Source organism: Odontesthes bonariensis, chromosome 19 (genome assembly GCF_027942865.1).
Source record: "Odontesthes bonariensis isolate fOdoBon6 chromosome 19, fOdoBon6.hap1, whole genome shotgun sequence".
Taxonomy (NCBI): domain Eukaryota; kingdom Metazoa; phylum Chordata; class Actinopteri; order Atheriniformes; family Atherinopsidae; genus Odontesthes; species Odontesthes bonariensis.
The window spans coordinates 30,557,334-30,579,050 of record NC_134524.1 but is presented as its reverse complement, the minus strand read 5'-3'; positions in this window follow the sequence as shown (position 1 = coordinate 30,579,050).

The following is a 21,717-nucleotide window of genomic DNA, read 5'->3' as shown; positions in this document are numbered from 1 at the left end:
CATCAAATAGACGCAAAACAACACCAAAGAGACACAAATCAACATCAAAGAGACACAAAACAACATCAAAGAGACGCAAAACAACATCAAAGAGACGCAAAGCAACATCAAAGAGACGCAAAACAACATCAAAGAGACGCAAAACATCAAAGAGACACAAAGCAACATCAAAGGGAAACAAAAGAACATCAAAGACACGCATACCAACATCAAAGAGACACAAACCAACATCAAAGAGACACAAAGCAACATCAAAGAGACGCAAAACAACATCAAAGAGACGCAACTTCAAAGAGACACAAAACATTATCAAAGATACGCAAAACAACATCAAAGGGACACAAAACAACATCAAAAAGACACAAGACGACATCAAATGGACACAAAACAACATCAAAGAGACGCAAAACGACATCAAATAGACGCAAAACAACATCAAAGAGACGCAAAACATCAAAGAGACACAAAGCAACATCAAAGAGAAACAAAAGAACATCAAAGAGACGCATACCAACATCAAAGAGACACAAAGCAATATCAAAGAGAAACAAAACAACATCAAAGAGACAGAAAACAACACCACAGACACAATGCAACATCAAAGAGACACAAAGCAATATCAAAGAGACACAAAAGCAACATCAAAGAGACTTAAAGCAATATCAAACAGACATAAAACAACACCAAAGAGACACAAAGCAACATCATAGAGACGCAAAACAACATCAAATAGACGCGAAACAACATCAAAGAGATGCAAAACATCAAATAGATGCAAAACAACATCAGAGACGCAAAGCAACATCAAAAAGACGCAAACCAACATAAAAAAGATGCAAAACAACATCCTAAAAAGACGCAAACGAACATCAAAGAGACACAAAACAACACCAAAGAGACGCAAAGCAACATTTAAGAGACGCAAAGCATCATCAAAGAGACGCAAAGCAACATCAAAGAGACGCAAAGCAACATCAAAGAGACGCAAAATTACACCAAAGAGACACAAAGCAACATCAAAGAGACGCAAAACAACACCAAAGAGACACAAAGCATCATCAAAGAGACACAAAACAACACCAAAAGACACAAACCAACATCAAAGAGACGCACAACAACATCAAAAAGACGCAAAGCAACATCAAAGAGATACAAAACATTATAAAAGAGACACAAAGTAACATCAAAGGGACACAAAACAACATTAAAAAGACACAAAACAACATCAAAGGGACACAAAACAACATTAAAGAGACGCAAAACAACATCAAAGAGACGCAAAGCAACATCAAAGAGACGCAAAGCAACATCAAAGAGACGCAAAACGACATCAAATAGACGCAAAACAACATCAAAGAGACGCAAAACATCAAAGAGACACAAAGCAACATCAAAGAGAAACAAAAGAACATCAAAGAGACGCATACCAACATCAAAGAGACACAAAGCAACATCAAAGAGAAACAAAACAACATCAAAGAGACAGAAAACAACACCACAGACACAATGCAACATCAAAGAGACACAAAGCAATATCAAAGAGACACAAAAGCAACATCAAAGAGACTTAAAGCAATATCAAACAGACATAAAACAACACCAAAGAGACACAAAGCAACATCATAGAGACGCAAAACAACATCAAATAGACGCGAAACAACATAAAAAAGATGCAAAACAACATCCTAAAAAGACGCAAATGAACATCAAAGAGACACAAAACAACACCAAAGAGACGCAAAGCAACATTTAAGAGACGCAAAGCATCATCAAAGAGACGCAAAGCAACATCAAAGAGACGCAAAGCAACATCAAAGAGACGCAAAATTACACCAAAGAGACACAAAGCAACATCAAAGAGACGCAAAACAACACCAAAGAGACACAAAGCATCATCAAAGAGACACAAAACAACATCAAAGAGACGCAAAACAACATCAAAGAGACACAAAGCAACATCAATGAGACGCAAAACGACATCCTAAAAAGACGCAAACCAACATAAAAAAGACGCAAAACGACATCCTAAAAAGACGCAAACCAACATCAAAGAGACACAAAACAACACCAAAGAGAAACAAAGCAACATCAAAGAGACGCAAAACAACATCAAAGAGACGCAAAACAACATCAAAGAGACTTAAAGCAACATCAAAGAGACGCAAAACAACATCAAAGAGACTTAAAGCAACATCAAAGAGACTTAAAACAATATCAAAGAGACGCAAAATAACATCAAAGAACACAAAACAACATCAAAAAGACACAAAACGGGGCGGTCGGTGGCGTGGTGGTTTGGGCGGCCGCCCCATATGCGGAGGCTGCGGTCCTCGCTGCGGCTAGCCCCGGTTAGGCTCCCGCGCCGGGCGGCCCTGTGCTGCGTGTCTTTCACCTCTCTCTGCCCCCTGCTTCCTGACTCTCTTGAACTGTCCTGGCATTGAAGGCGTGGAAAGCCCAAAAAATGACACAAAAAAACATCAAAGAGAAACAAACCAACATCAAAGAGAAACAAACCAACATCAAAGAGACGCAAAACAACATCAAAGAGACGCAAAGCAACATCAAAGAGATGCAAAGCAACATCAAAGAGATGCAAAGCAACATAAAAGAGACACAAAGCAACATCAAAGAGACGCAATGCAACATCAGAGACTTAAAGCAACATCAAAGAGACACAAAACAACACCAAAAGACACAAACCAACATCAAAGAGACGCACAACAACATCAAAAAGATGCAAAGCAACATCAAAGAGATACAAAACATTATAAAAGAGACACAAAGTAACATCAAAGGGACACAAAACAACATTAAAAAGACACAAAACAACATCAAAGGGACACAAAACAACATTAAAGAGACGCAAAACAACATCAAAGAGACGCAAAGCAACATCAAAGAGACGCAAAACGACATCCTAAAAAGACGCAAACCAACATAAAAAAGACGCAACACGACATCCTAAAAAGACGCAAACCAACATCAAAGAGACACAAAACAACACCAAAGAGAAACGGAGCAACATCAAAGAGACGCAAAGCAACATCAAAGAGACTTAAAGCAACATTTAAGAGACGCAAAGCATCATCAAAGAGACGCAAAGCAACATCAAAGAGACGCAAAGCAACATCAAAGAGACGCAAAATTACACCAAAGAGACACAAAGCAACGTCAAAGAGATGCAAAACAACACCAAAGAGACACAAAGCAACATCAAAGAGACACAAAACAACATCAAAGAGACGCAAAACAACATCAAAGAGACAGAAAGCAACATCAAAGAGACACAAAACAACATCAAAGAGACGCAAAACAACATCAAAGAGACACAAAACAACATCAAAGAGACGCAAAACAACACCAAAGAACCACAAAGCAACATCAAAGAGACACAAAGCAACATCAAAGAGACGCAAAACAACATCAAAGAGACTTAAAGAAACATCAAAGAGACGCAAAACAATATCAAAGAGACGCACAACAACATCAAAGAACACAAAACAACATCAAAAAGACACAAAACGGGGCGGTCAGTGGCGTGGTGGTTTGGGCGGCCGCCCCACATGCGGAGGCTGCAGTCCTCGCTGCGGCTAGCCCCCGGTTAGGCTCCCACGCCGGGCGGCCCTGTGCTGCGTGTCTTTCCCCTCTCTCTGCCCCCTGCTTCCTGTCTCTCTTGAACTGTCCTGGCATTGAAGGCGTGGAAAGCCCAAAAAAAGACACAAAAAAACATCAAAGAGAAACAAAACAACATCAAAGAGACTTAAAGCAACATCAAAGAGATGCGAAACAACATCAAAGAGACTTAAAGCAACATCAAAGAGACGCAAAACAATATCAAAGAGACGCAAAACAACATCAAAGAGATGCAAAGCAACATCAAAGAGACGCAAAGCAACATAAAAGAACAACAAAACAACATCAAAGAGATGCAAAGCAACATCAAAGAGACGCAAAGCAACATAAAAGAACAACAAAACAACATCAAAAAGACGCAAAGCAACATCAAAGAGACACAAAACATTATAAAAGAGACACAAAACAACATAGGGACACAAAACAACATCAAAAAGACACAAAACAACATCAAAGGGACACAAAAAAAAACATTAAAGAGACGCAAAGCAACATCAAAGAGACTTAAAGCAACAGCAACGAGACACAAAACAACACCAAAGGGACTTTAAACAACATCAAAGAGACGCAAAGCAACATCAAAGAGACGCAACTTCAAAGAGACGCAAAACAACATCAAAGAGACTTAAAGCAACATCAAAGAGACGCAAAACAATATCAAAGAGACGCAACTTCAAAGAGACGCAAAACAACCTCAAAGAACACAAAACAACATCAAAAAGACATAAAACGGGGCGGTCAGTGGCGTGGTGGTTTGGGCGGCCGCCCCACATGCGGAGGCTGCGGTCCTCGCTGCGGCTAGCCCCGGTTAGGCTCCCGCGCCGGGCGGCCCTGTGCTGCGTGTCTTTCCCCTCTCTCTGCCCCCTGCTTCCTGTCTCTCTTGAACTGTCCTGGCATTGAAGGCGTGGAAAGCCCAAAAAAAAGACAAAAAAAACATCAAAGAGAAACAAACCAACATCAAAGAGACGCAAAACAACACCAAAGAGACACCAAGCAACATCAAAGAGACAGAAAACAACACCTGAGACACAAAGCAACATCAAAGAGACACAAAGCAACATCAAAGAGACACAAAGCAACATCAAAGAGACACAAAAGCAACATCAAAGAGACTTAAAGCAATATCAAAGAGACAGAAAACAACATCAAAGAGACACAAACCAACATCAAAGACACAAACCAACATCAATGAGACACAAAAACACATCAAAGAGACACAAAACAACACCAAAGTGACACAAAGCAACATCAGAGACACAAAGCAACATCAAAGAGACACAAAACAACATCAAAGAAACGCAATAAAACATCAGAGACACAAAGCAACATCAAAGAGATGCATAACAACATCAAAGAGATGCAAAACAACATCAAAGAGATACAAAACAACATCAAAGAGACACAAAACAACACCAAAGTGACACAAAGCAACATCAGAGACACAAAGCAACATAGAAGAGACGCAAAACAACATCAAAGAAACGCAATAAAACATCAGAGACGCAAAGCAACATCAAAGAGACGCAAAATTACACCAAAGAGACACAAAGCAACATCAAAGAGATACAAAACAACATCAAAGAGACGCAAAAAAACATCAAAGAGACACAAAGCAACATCAAAGAGACGCAAAACGACATCAAAGAGATGCAAAGCAAAATCAAAGAGACGCAAACCAACATAAAAGAACAACAAAACAACATCAAAGAGACGCAAAAAAACATCAAAGAGACACAAAGCAACATCAAAGAGACGCAAAACGACATCAAAGAGATGCAAAGCAAAATCAAAGAGACGCAAACCAACATAAAAGAACAACAAAACAACATCAAAGAGATGCAAAGCAACATCAAAGAGACGCAAAGCAACATAAAAGAACAACAAAACAACATCAAAGAGATGCAAAGCAACATCAAAGAGACGCAAAGCAACATAAAAGAACAACAAAACAACATCAAAAAGACGCAAAGCAACATCAAAGAGACACAAAACATTATAAAAGAGACACAAAACAACATAGGGACACAAAACAACATCAAAAAGACACAAAACAACATCAAAGGGACACAAAAAAAAACATTAAAGAGACGCAAAGCAACATCAAAGAGACTTAAAGCAACAGCAACGAGACACAAAACAACACCAAAGGGACTTTAAACAACATCAAAGAGACGCAAAGCAACATCAAAGAGACGCAACTTCAAAGAGACGCAAAACAACATCAAAGAGACGCAAAGCAACATCAAAGAGACGCAACTTCAAAGAGACGCAAAACAACATCAAAGAACACAAAACAACATCAAAAAGACACAAAACGGGGCGGTCAGTGGCGTGGTGGTTTGGGCGGCCGCCCCACATGCGGAGGCTGCGGTCCTCGCTGCGGCTAGCCCCGGTTAGGCTCCCGCGCCGGGCGGCCCTGTGCTGCGTGTCTTTCCCCTCTCTCTGCCCCCTGCTTCCTGTCTCTCTTGAACTGTCCTGGCATTGAAGGCGTGGAAAGCCCAAAAAAAAGACAAAAAAAACATCAAAGAGAAACAAACCAACATCAAAGAGACGCAAAACAACACCAAAGAGACACCAAGCAACATCAAAGAGACAGAAAACAACACCAGAGACACAAAGCAACATCAAAGAGACACAAAGCAACATCAAAGAGACACAAAGCAACATCAAAGAGACACAAAAGCAACATCAAAGAGACAGAAAACAACACCAGAGACACAAAGCAACATCAAAGAGACACAAAGCAACATCAAAGAGACACAAAAGCAACATCAAAGAGACTTAAATTAATATCAAAGAGACACAAAACAACATCAAAGAGACGCAAACCAACATCAAAGACACAAACCAACATCAAAGAGACACAAAAACACATCAAAGAGACACAAAACAACATCAAAGAGACGCAAAACAACATCAAAGAAACGCAATAAAACATCAGAGACACAAAGCAACATCAAAGAGATGCATAACAACATCAAAGAGATGCAAAACAACATCAGAGACGCAAAGCAACATCAAAGAGACGCAAAATTACACCAAAGAGACACAAAGCAACATCAAAGAGATACAAAACAACATCAAAGAGACGCAAAAAAACATCAAAGAGACACAAAGCAACATCAAAGAGACGCAAAACGACATCAAAGAGATGCAAAGCAAAATCAAAGAGACGCAAACCAACATAAAAGAACAACAAAACAACATCAAAGAGACGCAATGCAACATCAGAGACTTAAAGCAACATCAAAGAGACACAAAACAACACCAAAAAGACGCAAAAAAACATCAAAGAGACACAAAGCAACATCAAAGAGATGCAAAACAACATCAAAGAGATGCAAAACAACACCAAAGAGACACAAAGCAACATCAAAGAGACACAAAACAACATCAAAGAGACGCAAAACAACATCAAAGAGACACAAAGCAACATCAAAGAGACGCAAAACGACATCCTAAAAAGACTCAAACCAACATAAAAAAGACGCAAAACGACATCCTAAAAAGACGCAAACCAACATCAAAGAGACACAAAACAACACCAAAGAGAAACAAAGCAACATCAAAGAGACTTAAAGCAACATCAAAGAGACACAAAACAACACCAAAGAGACGCAAAGCAACATTTAAGAGACGCAAAGCATCATCAAAGAAACGCAAAGCAACATCAAAGAGACTTAAAGCAACATCAAAGAGATGCAAAACAACATCAAAGAGACTTAAAGCAACATCAAAGAGACGCAAAACAATATCAAAGAGACGCAAAACAACATCAAAGAACACAAAACAACATCAAAAAGACACAAAACGGGGCGGTTGGTGGCGTGGTGGTTTGGGCGGCCGCCCCACATGCGGAGGCTGCGGTCCTCGCTGCGGCTAGCCCCGGTTAGGCTCCCACGCCGGGCTGCCCTCTGCTGCGTGTCTATCCCCTCTCTCTGCCTCCTGCTTCCTGTCTCTCTTGAACTGTCCTGGCATTGAAGGCGTGGAAAGCCCAAAAAGAGACACAAAAAAACATCAAAGAGAAACAAACCAACATCAAAGAGACGCAAAACAACATCAAAGAGATGCAAAGCAACATCAAAGAACAACAAAACAACATCAAAGAGACGCAATGCAACATCAGAGACTTAAAGCAACATCAAAGAGACAAAAAACAACACCAAAAAGACACGAAGCAACATCAAAGAGATGCAAAACAACATCAAAAATACGCAAAGCAACATCAAAGAGACACAAAACATTATAAAAGAGACACAAAACAACATCATAGGGACACAAAACAACATCAAAAAGACACAAAACAACATCAAAGGGACACAAAAAAAACATTAAAGAGACGCAAAGCAACATCAAAGAGACTTAAAGCAACAGCAACGAGACACAAAACAACTCCAAAGTGACACAAAGCGATATCAAAGAGATGCAAAACAACATCAAAGAGACACAAAGCAACACCAAAGAGACGCAAAGCAACATCAAAGAGACAGAAAACAACACCAAAGGGACTTTAAACAACATTAAAGAGACGCAAAGCAACATCAAAGAGACGCAACTTCAAAGAGACACAAAACATTATCAAAGAGACGCAAAACAACATCAAAGGGACACAAAACAACATCAAAAAGACACAAGACGACATCAAAGGGACACAAAACAACATCAAAGAGACACAAAGCAACTTTAAAGAGACGCAAAGTAACATCAAAGAGACTTAAAGCAACATCAAAGAGACACAAAACAACACCAAAGAGACACAAAGCAACATCAAAGAGACGCAAAACAACACCAAAGAGACACCAAGCAACATCAAAGAGACAGAAAACAACACCAGAACACAAAGCAACATCAAAGAGACACAAAAGCAACATCAAAGAGACTTAAAGCAATATCAAAGAGACACAAAACAACATCAAAGAGACGCAAACCAACATCAAAGACACAAACCAACATCAAAGAGACACAAAAACACATAAAAGAGACACAAAACAACACCAAAGTGACACAAAGCAACATCAGAGACACAAAGCAACATCAAAGAGACGCAAAACAACATTGAAGAAACGAAAAAACAACATCAGAGACGCAAAGCAACATCAAAGAGATGCATAACAACATCAAAGAGATGCAAAACAACATCAGAGACGCAAAGCAACATCAAAGAGACGCAAAATTACACCAAAGAGACACAAAACAACACCAAAGAGACGCAAAACAACACCAAAGAGACACAAGGCAACATCAAAGAGATACAAAACAACATCAAAGAGACGCAAAACAACATCAAAGAGACACAAAGCAACATCAAAGAGACGCAAAACGACATCAAAGAGATGCAAATCAACATCAAAGAGACGCAAAGCAACATAAAAGAACAACAAAACAACATCAAAGAGACGCAATGCAACATCAGAGACTTAAAGCAACATCAAAGAGACACAAAACAACACCAAAAAGACACAAAGCAACATCAAAGAGATGCAAAACAACATCAAAAAGACGCAAAGCAACATCAAAGAGACACAAAACATTATAAAAGAGACACAAAACAACATCAAAGGGACACAAAACAACATCAAAAAGACACAAAACAACATCAAAGGGACACAAAAAAACATTAAAGAGACTCAAAGCAACATCAAAGAGACTTAAAGCAACAGCAACGAGACACAAAACAACTCCAAAGTGACACAAAGCAATATCAAAGAGACGCAAAACAACATCAAAGAGACACAAAACAACACCAAACAGACTTAAAGCAACATCAAAGAGACACAAAACAACACCAAAGGGACTTAAAACAACATCAAAGAGACGCAAAGCAACTTCAAAGAGACACAAAACATTATCAAAGAGACGCGAAACAACATCAAAGGACACAAAACAACATCAAAAAGACACAAGACGACATCAAAGGGACACAAAACAACATCAAACAGACACAAAGCAACATCAAAGAGACGCAAAGTAACATCAAAGAGACTTAAAGCAACATCAAAGAGACACAAAACAACACCAAAGAGACACAAAGCAACATCAAAGAGACGCAAAACAACACCAAAGAGACACCAAGCAACATCAAAGAGACAGAAAACAACACCAGAGACACAAAGCAACATCAAAGAGACACAAAGCAACATCAAAGAGACACAAAAGCAACATCAAAGAGACTTAAATTAATATCAAAGAGACACAAAACAACATCAAAGAGACGCAAACCAACATCAAAGACACAAACCAACATCAAAGAGACACAAAAACACATCAAAGAGACACAAAACAACATCAAAGAGACGCAAAACAACATCAGAGACGCAAAGCAACATCAAAGAGACGCATAACAACATCAAAGAGATGCAAAACAACATCAGAGACGCAAAGCAACATCAAAGAGACGCAAAATTACACCAAAGAGACACAAAGCAACATCAAAGAGACGCAAAACAACACCAAAGAGACACAAGGCAACATCAAAGAGATACAAAACAACATCAAAGAGACGCAAAACAACATCAAAGAGACACAAAGCAACATCAAAGAGACACAAAACAACACCAAAGGGACTTAAAACAACATCAAAGAGACGCAAAGCAACTTCAAAGAGACACAAAACATTATCAAAGAGACGCGAAACAACATCAAAGGACACAAAACAACATCAAAAAGACACAAGACGACATCAAAGGGACACAAAACAACATCAAACAGACACAAAGCAACATCAAAGAGACGCAAAGTAACATCAAAGAGACTTAAAGCAACATCAAAGAGACACAAAACAACACCAAAGAGACACAAAGCAACATCAAAGAGACGCAAAACAACACCAAAGAGACACCAAGCAACATCAAAGAGACAGAAAACAACATCAAAGAGACACAAAAGCAACATCAAAGAGACTTAAATTAATATCAAAGAGACACAAAACAACATCAAAGAGACGCAAACCAACATCAAAGACACAAACCAACATCAAAGAGACACAAAAACACATCAAAGAGACACAAAACAACATCAAAGAGACGCAAAACAACATCAGAGACGCAAAGCAACATCAAAGAGACGCATAACAACATCAAAGAGATGCAAAACAACATCAGAGACGCAAAGCAACATTAAAGAGACGCAAAATTACACCAAAGAGACACAAAGCAACATCAAAGAGACGCAAAACAACACCAAAGAGACACAAGGCAACATCAAAGAGATACAAAACAACATCAAAGAGACGCAAAACAACATCAAAGAGACACAAAGCAACATCAAAGAGACGCAAAACGACATCCTAAAAAGACGCAAACCAACATAAAAAAGACGCAAAACGACATCCTAAAAAGACGCAAACCAACATCAAAGAGACACAAAACAACACCAAAGAGAAACAAAGCAACATCAAAGAGACGCAAAACAACATCAAAGAGACACAAAGCAACATCAAAGAGACACAAAACAACATCAAAGGGACACAAAACAACATCACACAATATGTACCAGCAAAACAGTTAAGAACTTATTTTGCTTCTCTTGCCATCACGTGATGTTATCTGCAGGCAGATCATCGGGTGATGGAGGACTTGTCATCAACAATGAGGGCCTGTTCTCCGGATCACAGAGGGGTCATCCTCATGGAGCACCAAAACTGTGATGTCGTCCACGGTCTCTTCATCAAACCCATCATCCTGCACATCCGCACCGTTGACTTCCTCCACCAGCCTGTCCTCCTTCTCTGGGCTCTGGAGCACAGGAGTCAGTGTATTGCCGGTCTGGCTGTACAAATACTCCATTCCCAGCAGTTCACCTACAAAAACAAAACAAAAAAAAGAAATTAATTAATATTTGATCTAATCCAATATCTATCTAATATTTTGTCCTCATCTCCTGGACAGACAACATCACAGTGGTGAGTGAAAGTTGCTGCTGCCCCCATTTACTCTACCCGCTAGGGTAAATGTATATAATGTATATAGTGCCTTGTGCACCTAATCCATCTTTTTTCTTTGAACAAGTTGTTTTAATGTTGCTATATTTGCTTATAGATAGATAGATAGATAGATAGATAGATAGATAGATAGATAGATAGATAGATAGATAGATAGATAGATAGATAGATAGATAGATAGATAGATAGATAAATAGACAGACAGACAGACAGACAGACAGACAGACAGACAGACAGACAGACAGACAGACAGACAGACAGACAGACAGATAGATAGATAGATAGATAGATAGATAGATAGATAGATAGATAGATAGATAGATAGATAGATAGATAGATAGATAGATAGATAGATAGATAGATACTTTATTTGTCCCGAAGGAAATTCAAGCATCCAGTAGCAGACATAATAAAACAGTAAAAATGTCTATACAATAATAAACACTTTAAAAACAATCTAAGAATTTAAAAAACTGTTTAAGAATATAAAATATAAAAATATAAAGTGACCATTTAAGTGACATGAAAGTGAAATATAAAGTGATCAGTGAAATTCAGAAGTGCCATCACTGAGAGCTGTTGTACAGCCTGATGGCCAGAGGAACAAAAGAGTTTTTCAGTCTGTTGGTGGAGCAGGATTGAGACGGCAGTCTGCCACTGAATACACTCCTCTGCCTGATGAAGGTGTTGTGCAGAGGGTGGTGGGCTTTTTCCAGTATGGACAGCAGTTTGTCCAAGGTCCTTCTCTCTGCCACTGTCACCAAAGAGTCCAGCTCTGTGCCCACCACTGAGCCAGCTCTCCTTACCAGTCTGTCCAGTCGGGCAGAGTCCCTCTTCTTGCTGCTACCTCCCCAGCAAACCACAGCGTAGAAGAGGACACTGGCCACCACAGATTGGTAGAACAGCTGCAGCAGTTTTTTGCAGATGTTGAAGGACCGCAGCCTTCTCAGGAAGTACAGACGGCTCTGTCCTTTCCTCTGTACAGTCTATGTTTGCTGACCAGTCCAACCTGTAATCCTGCTGCAGCCCCAGATATGTGTATGTCCTGACCACCTCCACATCGACCCCCTCGATGGACACAGATTGGAGCTGTGGTTTCTTCCTTCTGAAGTCCACCACCATCTCCTTGGTCTTGGTCTCCTGGTCTTGGTCTTGATGTTGTTTTTTTTACATACAGGAGTTGCTTTTAATCTCATTGTACATGTGTACAGTGAGATAGTTTATCCTATTGTATTGTATTGTATTGTATTCTGTTCTATTCTATTCTATACTATACTATTCTATTATATTCTATTCCATTCCATTCCATTCCATTCTATTTTATTCTATTCTATTCTATTCTAATACATTAAAGGTTTAAGTGATTAATAAATAGTGTTATTAAAGATCAAATTAATTATGGTGTTCTTTTTCATGTTGAATGGGGCATCATTTCTTGCCTGTGTGTGCTCCAGGCGTGCGACAGCGCTCATCCCAGCATCTCCCTCGCACCCTTTGGCTGAGCTGGTCCACTGCCTCTCTCAGAGCACTTCCATAAGAGTGGAAAGAGGGTGCCCCTAACGGCGTCCTCCATCCGCTCATCATTCCAAGAACTTGCAGGACAGGCCCAGAGCTCACGTTTCCCCCTTTTGGGCTTACTTTGGCAGAGCTATCACATCGAAGCTGTCACCAAGGCAGCATTTTACCATCTCAGAAACATCAACAGAATTAAAGGTTTCCTCTCCCAAAAAGACCAGGAGAAACTCATCCATGCATTCATCTCCAGTAGACTCCATTACTGTAATGCTCTTTTAACTGGACTTCCCAAAAAGAGCATTAAACATCTGCAGCTCATCCAGAACGTTGCTGCTGGAGTTTTAACCTGGACTAAGAGATCTGAACACATCACACCAGTTTTAAAATCTTTACTCTGGCTTCCAGTCAGTCACAGAATAGATTTTAAAAGCCTGCTGATAGTTTACAAATCCCAGAACGGTTTAGGCCCAAAATACTTCTGTGATATGTTCAGAGAATATAAACCCGGCAGCAGAGCTCTTAGATCCAAGGACTCAGGTCAGCTGGTCCAGTCCAGAGTCCAGACTAAACATGGAGAAGCAGCATTTAGCTGTTATGCTGCAAACAAGTGGAACAAACTGCCAGTGGAGATTAAACTTTCACCCAATGGAGACATTTTTAAATCCAGGTTAAAAACATTCATTTTCTTATGTGTCTACGCATGAAATCTGCACAATATCTTTGAACTTATCTGGACTGTTTCTTGTTTTTAAATTCATTTGAATTATTTTATTTGTTTCTCTTTATATTCTTTTATGTATTTTTAATGCTTCTTACACTCCCTGCTGCAATGCTTTTACTTTATGTGAAGCACTTTTAATGGTTACATGAAATGTGCTATACAAATATATTTGATTTGATTTGATCCATCTTCCATCCATTTTCCAGCTATCATAAAACAGCGCTTCGCTCATAATTCACACATAATCATCGCATATCAGGCGATATTTTAACTTTTTATATTTTGCACTTTATTCTGAGTTTAGCGACACCTTTCGCTATTTATCTATCGTAGAAAAGCTTGCATGTTTACGTTCAAAACAGAATAAAACACAACTTACTTTAGCGCGAAATAGATGAAAAGATGAGAACTGCCGCACAATGGAATGCCAAAAAAGTGATTGATCAAAAGTAAGCCACAGGGAAACGTGATTGGCTAATGTGGGCTTACTTTGGCGAAATTGACGGACACAGTAAACGCAGTGGTTGCGTCTTGTTCTCAGTCCTCTCATGGCCTTCTGATCCCTGAGTACGTCTTTTCTGTGTTAATTCCAAACACAACCATCTGAGGCTCCAGCAGTGCCCGCTGTCACTGCCGTGCATTATTAGCCTCCATCACAACAGCTGTTCTCACTTTTCCATGGCAAGGAAACGAAACCAAATCATCACGGGTCCATCACATCACTTGTCCACTTCACTAGTGGGACCTGCTTGTAGGGTTTAAAGGGGAAAAAACTGAGATCAGCGTGACACAAGACTGGAGTCTTAGTAAGTGAACCTGCTGAGTTTTGGAAATAACTCTGAAATAATGTTAACTCCCTGTGCAGGAATAAAGATCTCTGCAGCTCTCTCATCCAGAGGATCTAGAAGCATGCATGTGTTTGTAATATAGCAGAGGGTGCATTCTTACTAAAGTCACGCTCATTGCCTTTTGCGCACCCTGTGATGTTTAAAGTTCAGATTACTATCACAAGTATCACAAATTCACAAGCATTTCTACACGCACACATACACACACAAAAACACACACACACACACACACTCCCAACGGCCTACAACCACCACAAGAGGGCAAACGCAGGAAGCATCCAGCTGTTCCAAAAGGCGCATCTGGATGCTTCACGCGGCCCTCGTGCTTGGGGAGGCGAAGTTTTCTGTCTTTACCCCCAGTGAAGCACCCGGGATGGGTGTCACTGTGGGCCCCTACTTTCTCGCTTGGGAGTGTGAAGGGAGTGACAGAGATTTGGTCTGAAGGACTCCAGGAATGCAAGTCAATGACGTCAATGCACGTAAATGGTAGTTAATGCATGTCATTGCTCGTTAATCAACGTCATTATACGTCACAGGCGAAAGTTTATAAATAGGACCCAGAGATCAACAGCTGTGTGTTCGGGAGGTTGTGGCTCCCCTCCCTCAGGGACCAGGTTGAGAGGCGATGGCAGATGGGCGTTGAGTCTCGGCTGCCAGGGCAGCAGTCAGGCTCTTTCCATGCGTACAGTATGAGGCTGTAGCTGGAAGCGTCTGCTCCGCACTCGCAAGTCCGATGCTTGTGTTGTGGGCAGGAGCCCCCGGAATTGGTTGCGTCTTGTTCTCGGTGCTCTCATGTCCTTCTGATCCCTGAGTACGTGTGTTAATTCCAAACACACGGTGATTGATCAAAAGTAAGCCCAAAGTAAGCCTACAGAGGGAAACGTGATCGGTCAAAAGTAAGCCACAGGGAAACGTGATTTGCTAATGTGGGCTACTTTGGCGTCTGGTCTTTGATCAGCCTAAAAGAGCACACGTCACCCCTCTGTTCATTGAACTCCGCTGGCCACTTAGCCACCTGCATCAAATTCAAGTTACTGATGTTAGCCTACAAAGTCCTTAATGGAACGGCTCCAATCTACTTGAAAGCTCTTGCAAAGGCTTATGTCACAACTCGGTCACTCCGGTGGTCACAGGATTGTCGTCTAGCAGTGCCTCCACCACGCTTAAGACAATCCAGACTCTTTTCATGTGTCGTTCTACGATGGTGGAATGACCTACCGAGCGCTACCAGAACAGGGGCGTCCCTGAATATCTTCAAGAAACTCTTGAAGACCCAGCTCTTCAGATATCATCTCTTATCCTAGCTCTTACCCTGTACTTCCTGTGCGTGCATCAGTCAGAAGAGGTTGGCTCCTTGGTATAATTCACAGCTGCGTGCTTTAAAGCAGACTGCAAGAAAGCTGGAGAGACAGTGGCGTTCCACTAATTTAGAAGAGTCTCAATTAGTCTGGAAAGATAGTTTAATAACGTATAAGAAAGCCCTTTGTAAAGCTAGAACTGCTTATTATTCATCATTGATAGAAGAGAATAAGAACAATCCCAGGTTTCTCTTCAGCACTGTAGCCAGTCTGACAAAGAGTCCGAGCTCTGTTGAGCCAGGTATTCCTTTAACTCTCAGCAGTGATGATTTCACGAGCTTCTTTATCAATAAAATGATTTCTATTAGAGAGAAGTTTGATGGAGTCCATCCCACTATTATCAGTGATGTATCATCAATTACAGCAACTTTAGAAGTATCTTTAGAATCTGATTTGTATTTGGACGGCTTCTGCCCAGTTGATCTCTCTGATCTAACGACAGCAATAGTCTCTTCTAAACCATCAACTTGTGTTTTAGACCCAATCCCAACCAGACTGTTCAAGGAGGTTTTCCCCTTAATTGACACTTCCATATTGGAATTGATCAATCTGTCTTTGTTGACAGGATATGTACCTCAGCCTCTGATAGCGGACTTGTGTCTGTGCTTGTCCTGTTGGATCTCAGTGCTGCATTTGATACGGTCGATCACAGTATTTTATTACAGAGACTTGAACATGTTATTGGGATTAAAGGAACTGCATTAGGCTGGTTTAAGTCATATTTATCTGAAAGATTTCAGTTTGTTCTTGCAAATGAAGAATCTTCCTATAAGCTTCCTAAAAGCTTTATCAAAAATAAAGTTTTAAGCCTGGTCTCAAAAGTGGAAAGGGTGTCTGCTTCCCGGACATTTACTGGCAGCTTATTCCACAAGAGAGGGGCCTGATAACTGAAGGCTCTGCCTCCCATTCTACTTTTAGAAACTCTGGGAACCTCCAGTCTGAGAGCAAAGTGCTCTGTTAGGAAAATATCTTACAATGAGATCTTTAAGATATGATGGAGCTCGGTCATTAAGAGCTTTACATGTGAGGAGAAGAATCTTGAATTTTATTCTGAATTTAAGAGGGAGCCAATGAAGAGAAGCTAAAACTGGAGAAATATGATCTCTCCTGTTAGTTCTCATCAGAACTCTGGCTGCAGCATTTTGGATCAGCTGAAGGCTTATCAGAGAATATGTGGGACAGCCCAATAATAAAGAATTACAGTAGTCCAATCTTGAAGTAACAAATGCATGGAGCAGTTTTTCTGCATCACTCTGAGACAGAATGTTCCTGATTTTAACAATATTACAAAGATGAAAGAAGGCAGTCCTAGAAACCTGTTTTATATGCGAGTCAAATGATAAATTCTGGTCAAAAATAACTCCAAGGTTCCTCACTGTAGAACTTGAAGCCAAGAAAATACCATCTTGAGTAGCTAGACAATTTTTTCCTGAAGCGCTCAGGTCCAAAGATAACGACTTCAGTTTTGTCTGAATTTAGAAGCAGACAGTTCTGAGTCATCCAGGTCTTTATGTCTTTAAGACATGCTTGTAGTTAATAAGATTAAGATTAGATAAGATTAAGATCCGATTTTATTGGTCATGCATACACACAAAATTTGTCCTCCGCTTTTAACCCATCCAGGTTGGTACCTGTTGACACACACATGTACAGTGTCACACACTCAGAGACAGATGCCAACCTGGAGCAGTGGGCAGCCATTCACAGCGCCCAGGGAGCATGGGGGTACGGTGCTGCCTTGCTCAAGGGCACCTCGGCCGTGACAAGGAGGTGGACTCCACCCCTCCAGTTGTCAGTTCCACCAATCTTTTTTGAGTGGCGAGAGTGGGAATCCAACCTTCCGGTTATTGGACAACCGACTCTAACCACTGAGCCACGGCCGCATGTACTGACTAAAAGAAGCAAACCACACAGTTTAACCTTGTAGCACCCACAGTTGCAGATATGCAACAAGCTTTTTATTTATTTACATTATATTTTTTATTTATATTTTTATTTACATTACATTGTTTGATTTTTTAAATTTACATACATTATTTACATTCATGTGTAATGTTTTTTTACATTACATTTTATGTGCCGACAGTTGTCACAGCAATCATTTTCTTGGCTCAGTGAATTACACTCTGCTTTGCGGTGGTCTGTTCTAGTTGGTTCTGGGGTCCGTTTCACAAAGCAGGTTCAACCAACTCTGAGTCTATTCCTGATCTCTGAGTTGATCTACTCTGAGATAGAAAACCCTGAGTTTTCGGTTCCACAAACGCTGATTTGAGTGAGTTTAAAGGATAAGACCGGTTTTTTGACATTGGGCCCTTGATTTCACATTATAGCATGATGTTCTACTCACCCCTGCTTGTTGTTTGTCATTTGGAGCTGTTCCGAAGATATTCGCGAGGCGTCTGGCTGCTCTCTTGAGATATTCGGCCATGAAACGGTTTCCTATGGGCAAGCTCATACAGGCACAAACTATGCTGTTTATAATTTATTAATTACTGTACACTAGCACTGATAACGTGGAGGTGCGTCGCTTACTTAAAAAAATCCGGGTTATTGTAATTTTGATTTTTTTGTCGTAAAGTGGGTGTTACTGACGTCATCGTCGTGCTACTGCCACAGGCAGCCCACAGACCTGCTGCCTATTTATTCATTCGGCTAAAATTCAAAATTAGTAACCCGGATTTTTTTAAGTAAGCGACGCACCTCCACGTTATCAGTGCTGGTGTAGAGTAATTAATAAATTATAAACAGCATAGTTTGTACCTGTATAAGCTTGCCCATAGGAAACCGTTTCATGGCCGAATATCTCAAGAGAGCAGCCGGACGCCTCGCGAATATCTTCGGAACAGCTCCAAATGACCAACAACAAGCAGGGGTGAGTAGAACATCATGTTATAATGTGAAATCAAGGGCCCAATGTCAAAAAACCGGTCTTATCCTTTAATCAACTCTGAGTAAGTTCAGCTTGAGTTAAGCTAGTGCGCCACAACTTTAAAAAGCCAGCATCAATGGAGCCCCGATTCGACGAGTCACCATGGCAACGAGGAAGAGGAGGGGCTACGTTTTTCACCAACCTCGAATTGGAAATCTTAATGCGCTCATACGGCGAGTTTCAATACGTTTTTAGAAATAAGTGCAACACTGCTGCAGCAGCAAAAGTGTAAGTTTAAATGTAGTCCTTTGCAATCACAATAATATTACAGGGGAAACTGCTTGAATGGTAGCCCATTCATTTATTTAATTTAGGTGCAATCCCGCGGGGGTGAAGCGCACTTGGCAGCAGCTTAAGATGAAATATAAAAACATTGTTCAAACAGGTGAGACCTCGGCATCGAGGTACCTCATTTTGATCATGTTTTTCACTGTAAAGTAAATATTAAGTGACTATTTGACTGTGCAGTTATTTTATCCCCAACATAGAGCTGTTTTCACACACATAAACTATGTCTTCTCATCTATATCATGTTCTGTTAAATAATTAAGCCTATTTAAACTAACACAGACTTCTACTGAGCCAACAGAAAGAAGGCAGATGCCCGTAAAACGGGTGGTGCCCAGCACCGCCACCTCTGACGGGAGGGCAGTGGCTGAGGGAGTCCCTGGAGGGAATCCACCCCCAAGACACGACGAGTGCCTTTATAAAATATAATAGGCCTATATATGTCTTTTTTAAGCATATTCATACAAATATTTATTTGTCTTTTATGTCTTTTTTTTCTTTTGTCCCAACACATTCTGATGGTGCCGCTCAAAAAGATAATTGTCTGTAAATGCAAAAATCTATGCGCGGTCTGATAACCATCTCCGACGAATATTTATTTCTCTGCGCAATAATGCTGCACCTTCATCCACGGGATCGTTGTCAAAAGGACATGTTCGTGAAAAAAGTCGCCTCCTACTGTGCCTAATGGACTTCTCGAAGTAGAAGAACTCGCTCTGCTGACTGAATGATTGAGGAAATCAAATGGCGTGTGTGGCTGAAAGAGGGCGGAGACAGAAAGAAACTCAAGGTTTCTTGAATAAAACCTGCTCCCGACCAGGTTAGGTTCAGAGAGTCTGTCACTACGGTAACTGACCGAGAGGTTAAAGGGGAACTCCGGGGCATTTGAAGCGCATTTCCATTGCTAGAGGTTGTCAAATACTGACGGTAGGACACAGACCGGTGCAAATCGGCGCTCCCTGTGCTGCGATTGCGCTGTTTGCGCAGCCTGTCATGCTAACCAAATACGTGGTGGCTAAGGGGCAAGAGCTAAACCTTCCATATAAAACAACAACTTGCACACTGCAGAAACGTCACACCACTTTATAAACCATCCGACAAAAAAGTCACAAGCCTTACCATCAAAACCATATGCATGGTTCTCACATTACTGGCATGGGGACGTTACAAAACAACTTTATAAACAGCATGTCACTTACCTCCTGTCGGTAGGCACGCGCATGTGAAAGCCCAAAAGAGTCAATGGACGATAATCCCATATACAAAACAATTATCTTCTCTAGAAAAACTGCGTTCAAGTATTTAAAACATTACAACAATACATGCCCAGTAATATTGTTTTGATGGTAAGGCTTGTGACTTTATTGTCGGATGGTTTATAAAGTGGTGTGACGTTTCTGCAGTGTGCAAGTTGTTGTTTTACGTGGAAGGTTTAGCTCTTGCCCCTTAGCCACCACGTATTTGGTTAGCATGACAGGCTGCGCAAACAGCGCAATCGCAGCACAGGGAGCGCCGATTTGCACCGGTCTGTGTCCTACCGTCAGTATTTGACAACCTCTAGCAATGGAAATGCGCTTCAAATGCCCCGGAGTTCCCCTTTAAGTTACCTCTCTTGGTGAAACAGGCTAGAGTTACCCCTCTTTCTCGGGGTTGAGTTACCTCCCTTTGTGAAACGGGAAACTCAGGGTTTCCCTCATTTCAGGGTTAATCAACTCAGAGTTTTCACTAAACCTGCTTCGTGAAACGGACCTCTGGTCTACAAATTGTATTATTATGATTATTTTTTAGCATTTTTTTATTAGCTTCATGTGCACATTTTTTATTTACATTGCATTTTTATTTACATTACATTTTTTGCATTTTATATGTGCTTCACTTGTTCACAACAAAGATCTGTGAAATCTGTTTGATTTGTTGTTGAATGGAAAGTTTATGATGGTTGCGTTCTGCACTTTGTATTAAGAATGTTCAATAAAGGTCTATTATATACATTTTATTGTGGTAGCAGCAGTTACTGGTGAACTTTCACTATAGCTTTTTTGCCAAACGATCTGCAGAGAATGACTTGGTTTTTGTGAACAAAATTAATCAGGAAAGCCCACAGATGCAAATATGCAACATTGCCTAAAATGATCAAAATAGCCCAATTCCAAAAATATTGGTTTATTCCCACCCAAAAAGATGCAAGAAGAGCCAAAATTATTTTTTTCAATGATTATTCATATGCTTGGGTGTTACAAGGTTAAATTATTTTTATATTTTCTATTATATATTTTTAGTCAAACTGAAGTTACAGAAATACCTTTGGAACAGTCTTGTTAAGTTGCGGGGACTGGAGACTGGAGGTGCAGTTTCCTATCCTCACTACCTGTCAGTCAAAAAGCTGTGGGCCCAAGGAGCAGAGCGAGGAGTTCAGCACCACATCCATGAGCTTGTAGACCAGTCTGTGAGGGACTGCTATGAAATGCAGCTGTAGTCAATAAACA